This window comes from Symphalangus syndactylus, chromosome 17 (assembly GCF_028878055.3).
Source record: "Symphalangus syndactylus isolate Jambi chromosome 17, NHGRI_mSymSyn1-v2.1_pri, whole genome shotgun sequence".
In the NCBI taxonomy this organism is placed as follows: domain Eukaryota; kingdom Metazoa; phylum Chordata; class Mammalia; order Primates; family Hylobatidae; genus Symphalangus; species Symphalangus syndactylus.
Window position 1 is genome coordinate 15,210,683 of NC_072439.2, and position 9,511 is coordinate 15,220,193.

The window sequence follows — 9,511 nt, forward strand, 5'->3', positions numbered from 1 at the left end:
GAAGCAGGGCCAGGAACGGTGGCTCACACCTGTAATCCCAGCACTGTGGTAGGCCGAGGCAGGCGGATAGCTAGGTCAGGAGATCGAGACCATCCTGGCTAACACGGTGCAACCCCATCTCTACTAAAAATACAAAAAAAACCCAGATGTTACGGCGGGCGCCTGTAGTCCCAGCTACTCGGGAGGCTGAGGCAGGAGAATGGCGTGAACCCGGGAGGAGGAGCTTGCAGTGAACCAAGATTGCGCCGCTGCACTCCAGCCTGGGTGACACAGTGAGACTCCTTCTCAAAAAAAAAAGGAGAGGCGGCCGGGTGTGGTGGCTCACACCTGCAATCCCAGCACTTTGGGAGGCTGAGGGGAGAGGATCATTTGAGGCCAGGAGTTCGAGACCAGCCTGGACAACATAGCAAGACCCCATCTCTAAAAATACATATTTTTTTTAAAGAATAAAATGAAGCAAAATAAACCCTCTGCCACAATCCTGTTCCCTGTGGTGACCCCGCTTGACGTTCTGGTATGGATGCTTCTGGAATGTTCTCCGGTGTCACCCTGCTCTGTCCTCCGGCCCCCACCCACGTGTCCGGGATGTGAGTCCTCGTCCGCTCCCACACCTGACCTCGCCCTTCATCATGGCTGCATAGCCTTCCTTTTCAGGGATGATAGAGGTCACCTGCCCCCTGCAGTGACGGGTTTCTGGTCATTTCTGGTTATTTGTCTGTCAACACTGAAGTGAAGGCTGCTGGACGCATCTCTCTGTTGCTCTAAAACCCTAACTCGCAGAGGCCCAGTCTGGTTTATTTTGAATCTTTTCTTTTCTTCTTTTTTTTTTTTTTTTTGAGACAGAGTCTCATTCTCTAGCCCAGCAGGCTGGAGTGCAATGGCATGATCTTGGCTCAATGCAACCTCTACCTCCCAGGTTCAAGCGATTCTCCTGCCTCAGCTCCCCCGAGTAGCTAGGACTACAAGCACACACCACCACGCTTGGCTAATTTTTGTGTGTTTTTTTTTTTAGTAGAGACAGGGTTTTGCCATGTTGACCAGGCTGGTTTCAAACTCCTGACCTCAAGAGATCCACCCACCTTGGCCTCCCAAAGTGCTGGCATTACAGGCATGAGCCACTGCACCTGGCCTGCTTGCTTTGGAACGGTCTGCTTTATTTTGAATTTCAAGCGATTCTGCAGACACGAGGCGCAGACAGAGTTGGTTCTGAGTCCCCTGGCCCTTCGCCAGTGCCCTGAGCCAAGGGAGGGTAGAGGGCTCTCTTCCTCCACCTCCAGGCCACCACTCTGCCCCCTCCAACTCATTCCCCCAACACAGACAGTGGGATCTGTTTATTCATAAAGTAGATCACGTCCCTCTCCTACTCAAATCCCTCCCAGGGATCCCTAGTACCCCTTGAATAGAACCCGAAGTCCTCCCCACAGCCCACAAAGCCCTGCACACCTTGCCCTGTCTCCTCCCTACTTTGCCCTGTCCCCTCCCTGCCCTCCCCTCCTCCTTCTCTCCCCCTCCTCACTCTGCTGCAGTCACACGGGCCCCCTCGCTCTTCCTCCAACACGCCAGGCTCTGTCTTGCCCCAGGGCCTTGGCACCGACAGTGCCTCCTGCTCACCCCCTTGTCCAGGCAAACGCCTCATGTTGCAAATCACAGCTCCAATATCATTTACTCATTCCATACTTACGGAGGAGAGAAAGAAAGAGAGAGAGGCTGGGGTGTCTGAGGGAGGATGTCGGAGGGGAAAACTAGGCAGGGGGCTGGAGAGGAGGGGAGGGGCGGGTGTGAGCAGGGCTGCAGGGGGGCGTCTCAGAGGCTGATGAGGCAGCCGGGACAGAGGTGGGGGCAGCGGCCCCAGGATGCGTGCCGCCCCCTCCCGCCCACCCCCCCAGCAGCGCGCTGGCTGCTGCCCGTCAACACTCGCCAGAGATGCGGGAAATATTTTCTCTCCGGCTGACACTTTTGGCAAAATACAATTCCTCCAGCTTTTTTCCGTGCAAAAAACATGTCCATCAAACCCGTCCCTGCGGCGCCCGTGGAAGAGGGAGGCCGCTGGATTGGGTCCGGGGATTGCGGGAATGGCTCCGGGGAGAGACGGCAGCCTCCCCGCCTCGCTCTCTCTCTCTCTCTGCAGTCGGAAGGCGACATAAAAACAGTAAGAAAAATAGTTAAAAGCCCACCGCGTGTTCAGTCAGGGCTGGACTTTCTGCTATCTTTGCCTGCTCCACGTGCCTGCACTACCCCACTGCTATTAGCCCCGGGTTTCCGATAAGAATGCTGAGCCCCGAGAGGGGAAGACGCTTCCCCAAGGTCACACAGCAGAGTTGGTATTTGAATTCAGATCCTACATGACCTCCCCAGGAATGCCTGGAAGAGCCTCTACTGAGGAGGGAGAGGAAAGGAAAAGCAACGGACACCAGAGGAATCAGCAGATGTAAGAGTTTCAAGCAGGCACCATGCAATAGCTCCTGAAGCCCTCAGTTAAATCGTCTGTAGCCAGCAGCCCTCAGTTAAGTCAAGATGTGACTGTGTCTTTCCCAACTGCCTGTGTCATCCCTTTCACATGCTAGTCCCCACAAACCCCTAAGCCAGGGACAACTGTGGCAACCACAGCAACTGGCTCAGAAGAAAATAAATAAGAATAAAGTTCGGAAGCTGGCGACACCCAGATGACCCCTCCTTTCTTACCCAGAGTAGGAAAAGAGGAGGCCTTCAGTAACAACGGTCTTAGACATGACAGAGAACATCCACCACCATGGAGCTTCAAATCCAAACTGTACCTCTCACCTCCTGGTACACTCAGCCCAACCATCACAACTCTGCGAGCCTTGAGGGGTTGCAATGTAGATACCAGACATATAAAAGCAGCAGTGGGCCGTGCTTAAGTGGTCGAGAATGTCAAATGTGCGCCTAACAGCCCGGGGTTCAAATTCCAGCTCTGCTGCTTTCTTGCTGTACAACCTTCAGCAAGTTGCTTGACCTCTCTGTGTCACTGTTTCCGTGTTGGTAAAAGGGACATAAAAACTCCTGCCTCCCAATTTTAAATATGTTGATGTTCCAAAAACACCTGGGACAGAGCCTAGCCCACAATAGGTGCTTATACATGTGGGTATAATATTATTATTATTATTATTATTATTATTTGAGACGGAGGCTTGCTCTGTCACCCAGGCTGGAGGGCAGTGGTGCAATCTCAACTTACTGCAACTTCTGCCTCCCAGGTTCAAGCGATTCTCCTGCCTCAGCCTCCCCAGTAGCTGGGATTACAGGCACCTGCCACCACGCCTGGCTAATATTTTGTATTTTTAGTAGAGACGGGGTTTCACCATGTTGCCCAAGCTGGTCTTGAACTCCTGGCCTCAAGTGATCCGCCTGCCTCGGCCTCCCAAAGTGCTGGGATTACAGGCGTGAGCCACTGTGCCCAGCCCATATGTGAGATGTAATTAGATATGTGATTCCCGACCAGAGAGGGGGAGAACCGGGATGATGTCCTTCCTCCCCGCCCACCCAACCCAGGGAAGGGCAGCAGGGAGATGGCTCTGGTCCCGGAGCCCCAGCCGCCAGCGGCTCCCTGAGCAAGGGATTGACTTTTCTAGAATGTTTTGCCCCTCCTCCCAGTTTCCATCAGGAGCCAGTGCGGCCGCATAAATCCCGCTTTATGGCTGTTATTGACGGGGGAACGGAGAGAGCAGCCCCGGGAAGGCCCGATTAATTTTCCCGCCTGGCATCTGTGCGCCAGGCGAATTTCTGAACTCCTGCAGGGAGGGGCAGAGCCAGCTGGGGAAAGGCCAGGCTGAGGACAAGGTCGTGGGCAGGCCGGGATATCCTAGGCTCTCAGCTTCAGAGCACTGTTGAGGGAGTCCCAGGCTCTCTTGTCTGGAGGGTAGAAGAGGAGGGGGCTGTCAATTCTGAGTAGGGCTTGAAGCTTTCAGTCAGGATGCAAATGAGGGTTTCACTGAGGAGACACTGAAGCAAAGACACAAAGGAGGCTAAGGAGGCTGCCACATGGCTTTTGGAAGGAACAGCTTGCTGGCAGAAGGCACAGCCTGTGCAAAGGCCCTGAGGCAGGACCTCACCTGGGGTATTGGAGGAACAACGAGGAGGCCCATGTGGCTGCAGCAGAGTGAGTGAGCGGGAGACAAGGAGGAGGAGAGGGCAGGGAGGGGCTGGGGCAGGTCGTGCAGGGCCTGGTAGGCCTCGGGGAGGACTTGGGCTTTGACCCTGAGGGAGGTGGGAGCCATGGAGGGCTGTGGGCAGAGGAGGGACAAGATCTGACTTAGGTGCTCATGGGCGCCCTCTGGCGGCCGTTCAGAGAACAATTGTGGGATTCACAGGGAAAACAAAACCCAGTTATTAAATTCTCCCAGGTCCAGGTATTGGCTGGGATCTGTAAACCAGAGACCCCCCGGCACTTTAAAAGGAAAATCAAGGCTGGGCGCAGTGGCTCACGCCCATAATCCCAGCACTTTGGGAGGCTGAGGCAGGTAGATCACCTGAGGTCAAGAGTTTGAGACCAGCCTGGCCAACATGGAGAAACTCTATCACTATTTCCCAAACTTTCTCATCTTCCCAAACTGAAACTCTGTCTCCATGAAACACTCACTCCCCATCCCCCTCCCCAGCCCCTGGAACTCCCCATCCGACGTTCTGTCTCTGTGAATCTGATGACTCTAGGGATCTCCTAGGAGTGGAGTCACACAGGATTTGTTCTTTTGTGTCTGGCTTCTCTCACTGAGTGTGATGTCCTCAAGGTTCATCAGCGTCGTCGCCTGTATCAGAATTTCCTTCCTTTTTAGGACTGAGTAATATTCCATTTTATGCATAGATCACATTTTGCTCATCCATTCATCTGATGAGACACTTGTGTTGTTTTCAGCTTTTGCCTATTGTGAATCATGCTGCTATGAATGTGAGTGTACAAGTATCTCTTTGAGACTCTGCTTTCTATCAAATTTTGTTTGATTTTAATTAATTTAAATGTAAACAGCCACCCATGGCTAGTGGCTGCCATATTGGACAGAGTGGCTCTGCAGAATGGAAAGAGAATAGAATGAATTTTTTTCTTTTTTTTTTTTTTTTTTTTTTTTTGAGATGGAGTCTTGCTCTGTCGCCCAGGCTGGAGTGCAGTGGCGCAATCTCGGCTCACTGCAAGCTCCGCCTCCCGGGTTCACGCCATTCTCCTGCCTCAGCCTCTCCGAGTAGCTGGGACTACAGGCGCCTGCCACCACGCCCGGCTAATTTTTTGTATTTTTAGTAGAGACGGGGTTTCACCATGGTCTCGATATCCTGACCTCGTGATCCGCCCGCCTCGGCCTCCCAAAGTGCTGGAATTACAAGCGTGAGCCACCGCGCCCGGCCGAATTTTTTTCTTTCTTCAGTGTGATTGAATTCTGTGTCTGGGCCAACGAATGGCAGGCATCTCATGAGTCAATGACAGTTATAAGTGTCCCACACTAGAACCAATTGTCCAGGACAGACACATCCCAAGAGCCAGGGCAACCATGGAAAAGCCCAGGCCTGGGATGAGGTCCCATGGTCCTGCTGCTTTCTTCTGCCCAGGGGCAGGTGGTCTGGATCCCACAGGCTTGGGGACAAGAGCCACCATGTCCTTGGCCACCCCTTTCTGGCTGTTGCTGCATAGCCCTGCTTACAAGAGACCCAAGGCAGCCACACCTCACCCCATGGCCGTGGGCCTCATGAGGGTGGTGCCCGGGGAGATCGGGTGGGAGATCTGGGACTCCTCGGATTGCACCTGTGCTGTAGAAGAGCCTTGAAGGAAGTGTTTAAATGGAGATGTATCCATTGGCTATTGCTGTGTAACAAAGTACCCACAAACCTAGCAGCTTCAAGCAACACACTTGTTATCTCACAGTTCCCATGGATTGGGAATCTGAGCATGGCTTAGCTGGGGCCCCTGCATTAGCGTTTCTTACAAGGTTACAGTTTTGGTGTCAACCAGAACTATGGTCTCATCAGAGGCTCAACTGGGGAAGGATCCATTTCTAAGCCTTGTCGGGTTGCTAGCAGGATTCATTTCCTTGTGGCTGCAGGACTGAGGTGCCTGGCTTCTTGCCATTGGCTGGATTCTGCTCTCAGCTTCGAGAGGCTTCCCACAGTTCCTTGCAATGTGGTCCCCACCCTGGGCTGTTCACAATGTGACCATGTGCCAATAAGAGACAAAAAGAGTAGTAAGATTGCTAGCCAGATAGAGTCTTATATAGGGTAATATAATCATGGAAGCAACATTCTATCACCTGTGCTATACACTGTTGACGAGAAACAAGTCACAGGTCACGCCCACACTCAAGAGTAGGGAATTATGCACAGGATGTGAACACCAGAAGGCAGGAATCATGGGAGCCACTTTAGGATCTGCCTGACACAGGAGATAAAGAGAGCAAGAGTTTTCAATGGCTCTGGGCCCCAAGGGGTTTCTGGGAGACAGGGAAAGAAGAAAAGGAGGGGGGGAAGAAGGAGCTGAGAGTAAGAGAGATTGGGAATTGGGAGACAGGGAAAGAAGAAAAGGAGGGGGGGAAGAAGGAGCTGAGAGTAAGAGAGATTGGGAATTGGGAGACAGGGAAAGAAGAAAAGGAGGGGGGAAGAAGGAGCTGAGAGTAAGAGAGATTGGGAATTGGGAGACAGGGAAAGAAGAAAAGGAGTGGGGGAAGAAGGAGCTGAGAGTAAGAGAGATTGGGAATTGGGAGACAGGGAAAGAAGAAAAGGAGGGGGGGAAGAAGGAGCTGAGAGTAAGAGAGATTGGGAATTGGGAGGAAGGGAAAAAGAAAGACACTAAATTCCATGTATACTTTTGGTGCCCCACTTTTGCCCAGCCTTGTACCCAGAAAAGTACCAGCCCTGGATTTTTCTATGTCTAGCACAGATACCCCCAGTCTAGTGTGACATTTGTTGTGATAAGGGAGGCTGGAAAACGTTCCTCATCCAATGTGGGGTTGGGAAAGGCATCCTGGAGGAGGCAATTTGTGCTGATCCCCAAGTTTGAGACAGAGCCAATGGGTGAGAAGGGGGGGTGGATTCTGGCTGGAGAGACCACAAGAACAAAGGCCCAGAAGCATGAAGCAGAGATGTATGTTCACACCAGGAGAGCACAGTGATAATACAAGAGGGTGGAGGAATGGGTCATTACTTTGCCTCTTAGGGAGGTGGTGTTGTACCCACTGTACAGATGGGAATACTGAGGCTCAGAGAGGTGAAACCACTTTCTCCAGGCTGCAGGGCTAAGAAGGGGAGCAGCCTCATTTGCAAAATGGATGTTTGAGGTCCTTATTAGCCCTCACATCCTGGCTCTGAGGTCTCCTTTGTGACTCTGGATCAAAAACAAGAATAATAATAATAGCAGTAGTGTTCGTTGATCACTTTCTGTGTGCTAAGTGCTCTCGTAAATGCTGTACTTCAGAAGTCAGCCGGGGACAAATACAGTCCAACACCTGTTTTTAACTTTTTTTTTTTTTTTTTTGAAACGGAGTCTCACTGTGTCACCCAGGCTGGAGTGCAGTGGCACAATCTCAGCTCACTGCCAGCTCCGCCTCCCAGGTTCACGCCATTCTCCTGCCTCAGCCTCCCGAGTAGCTGGGACTACAGGCGCCCGCCACCATGCCCTGCTAATTTTTTGTATTTTTAGTAGAGACAGGGTTTCACCGTGTCAGCCAGGATGGTCTCGATCTCCTGACCTCATGATCCGCCTGCCTCGGCCTCCCAAAGTGCTGGGACCACAGGTGTGAGCCACCACGCCCAGCCAACTTTTTTAATAGTTGAAAAAATAAAATAATATTGTGGTGCTGAACACAGTGGCTCACACCTGTAGTCATGCCAGTGTTTTGGGAGGCTGAGGCAGGAGGATTGCTTGAGGCCAGGAGTTAGAGACCAGCCTGAGCAACATAGCAAAACCCCATCTCCACAAAAAAATTAAAAATTACCTGGGTGTAGTGGTGTGAGCCTGTGGTCCCAGCTACTCAGGAAGCTGAGGGGAGAGGATCCCTTGAGCCCAGGAGTTCGAGGCTACAGTGAGCTATGATGGCACCACTGCACTCCAGCCTGGGTGACAGAGCAAGACTCCGTCTCTAAAAAAAAAAAAAAAAGGCCGGGCGCGGTGGCTCACGCCTGTAATCCCAGCACTTTGGGAGGCCGAGGCGGGTGGATCACGAGGTCAGGAGATCGAGACCACGGTGAAACCCCGTCTCTACTAAAAATACAAAAAATTAGCCGGGCGCAGTGGCGGGCGCCTGTAGTCCCAGCTACTCGGAGAGGCTGAGGCAGGAGAATGGCGTGAACCCGGGAGGCGGAGCTTGCAGTGAGCCGAGATCGCGCCACTGCACTCCAGCCTGGGTGACAGAGCAAGACTCCGTCTCAAAAAAAAAAAAAAAAAAAAAAAAAAAAGTAAACACAAAAAAAAAAATTGTCTTTTGGGACACATGAAACTATGAAATTCCAATGTCAGCGTCAACAAATAAAGTTTTACTGGCATGCAATCATGCTCATTTGCTCAACTATCATCTATGACTGCTTTTACACGACTGGCAGAGTTGACTTTCTGGCCAAAACTTTTGACTTTCTGGTCCCTTACAGAAAAAAACTTGCTAGCCCCTGCTGTCATGTGTTCACTCTTTGCAACAGCCCCATGAGTTAGATGCTGTGTCTTCCTTCATTTATACAGATGGGGAAACTGAGGCATACAAGCTGAAGTGGCTCAGCTAAGGTTATAGTGGATAAGTGATCAACCGGGAATTTGAACACAGGTCTGTTGGACTCCCCATACGGTGCTCTCACTGCTGTGTCATGCCTTCTTGCCCAGCCCTTGGTGCTTAAGGCTGGGAGTGCCTGAGTCTAGCTCTTTCTCTCCCTAGCCTAGGATCCCTCCAGAGGGCTGGGCTCTGCACTGAGCCTTAGCAGAATCCCAGCATCCTTGGACCCGGGGAGGTGCGCCAGTCAGCAAAGTGCCCAGAATCCGCCCTGCCCCCTCCTCCAGGGCCCATCCGGGAAGGCAGCCAGTTAAGCGCAAATCAATTAAACAAACTCCATACTGCCTGCCGCCCTCATATTCTGACCTCAGCCAAGAGGCTCGCATTCCAGCCTGGCGGACTTGGGTCCAAGCAAATGCACTTGTGGGCGGATCTGAGAAGGGGCTGCAGGATCAGGAATCCGTACAAAGAACTCCAGCCTGGCCCCCTGGGAGCCTGTGATACTTAGTTTGTATAATCTGAGCCCCCTTGGGGAACATGGTGGGGAGGTATTGCGTGAGCAAATGCGGGGAGCGGGGGGGCCTGTGGAAACAAGAGCCTGTTCTGCAGAAGATGAGCTGCTCAGTGTGACAGAGAGTGTGAGGGAACAGTGGGAAAGAAGCCTATAATTTGCTCATTGTATGTGCCAATCAAGCGATAGAGGTTGCTGTTTCTTCATTGCATGCTATCTAAGAGATTTGACACCTGAAAAGGAAGTACCAAAATGCAGGCTCTCCCTGCTGGACTCAAACCTACAGCCGTCTTATAAGGGCCTGAAGACA

General features: G+C 52.1%; 1 long non-coding RNA gene across 1 annotated transcript; it reads right to left on the reverse strand.

The window, feature by feature from the left end:
* Positions 1-5,968: 5,968 nt before the first annotated feature.
* LOC129467064 (uncharacterized) lies at positions 5,969-8,073 on the reverse strand. Its single transcript, XR_008652241.2, has 3 exons — positions 7,929-8,073; positions 6,249-6,370; positions 5,969-6,138 (listed from the first exon to the last, which is right to left on the reverse strand). It is a non-coding gene; the product is annotated as an uncharacterized lncRNA (long non-coding RNA).
* Positions 8,074-9,511: the final 1,438 nt, after the last annotated feature.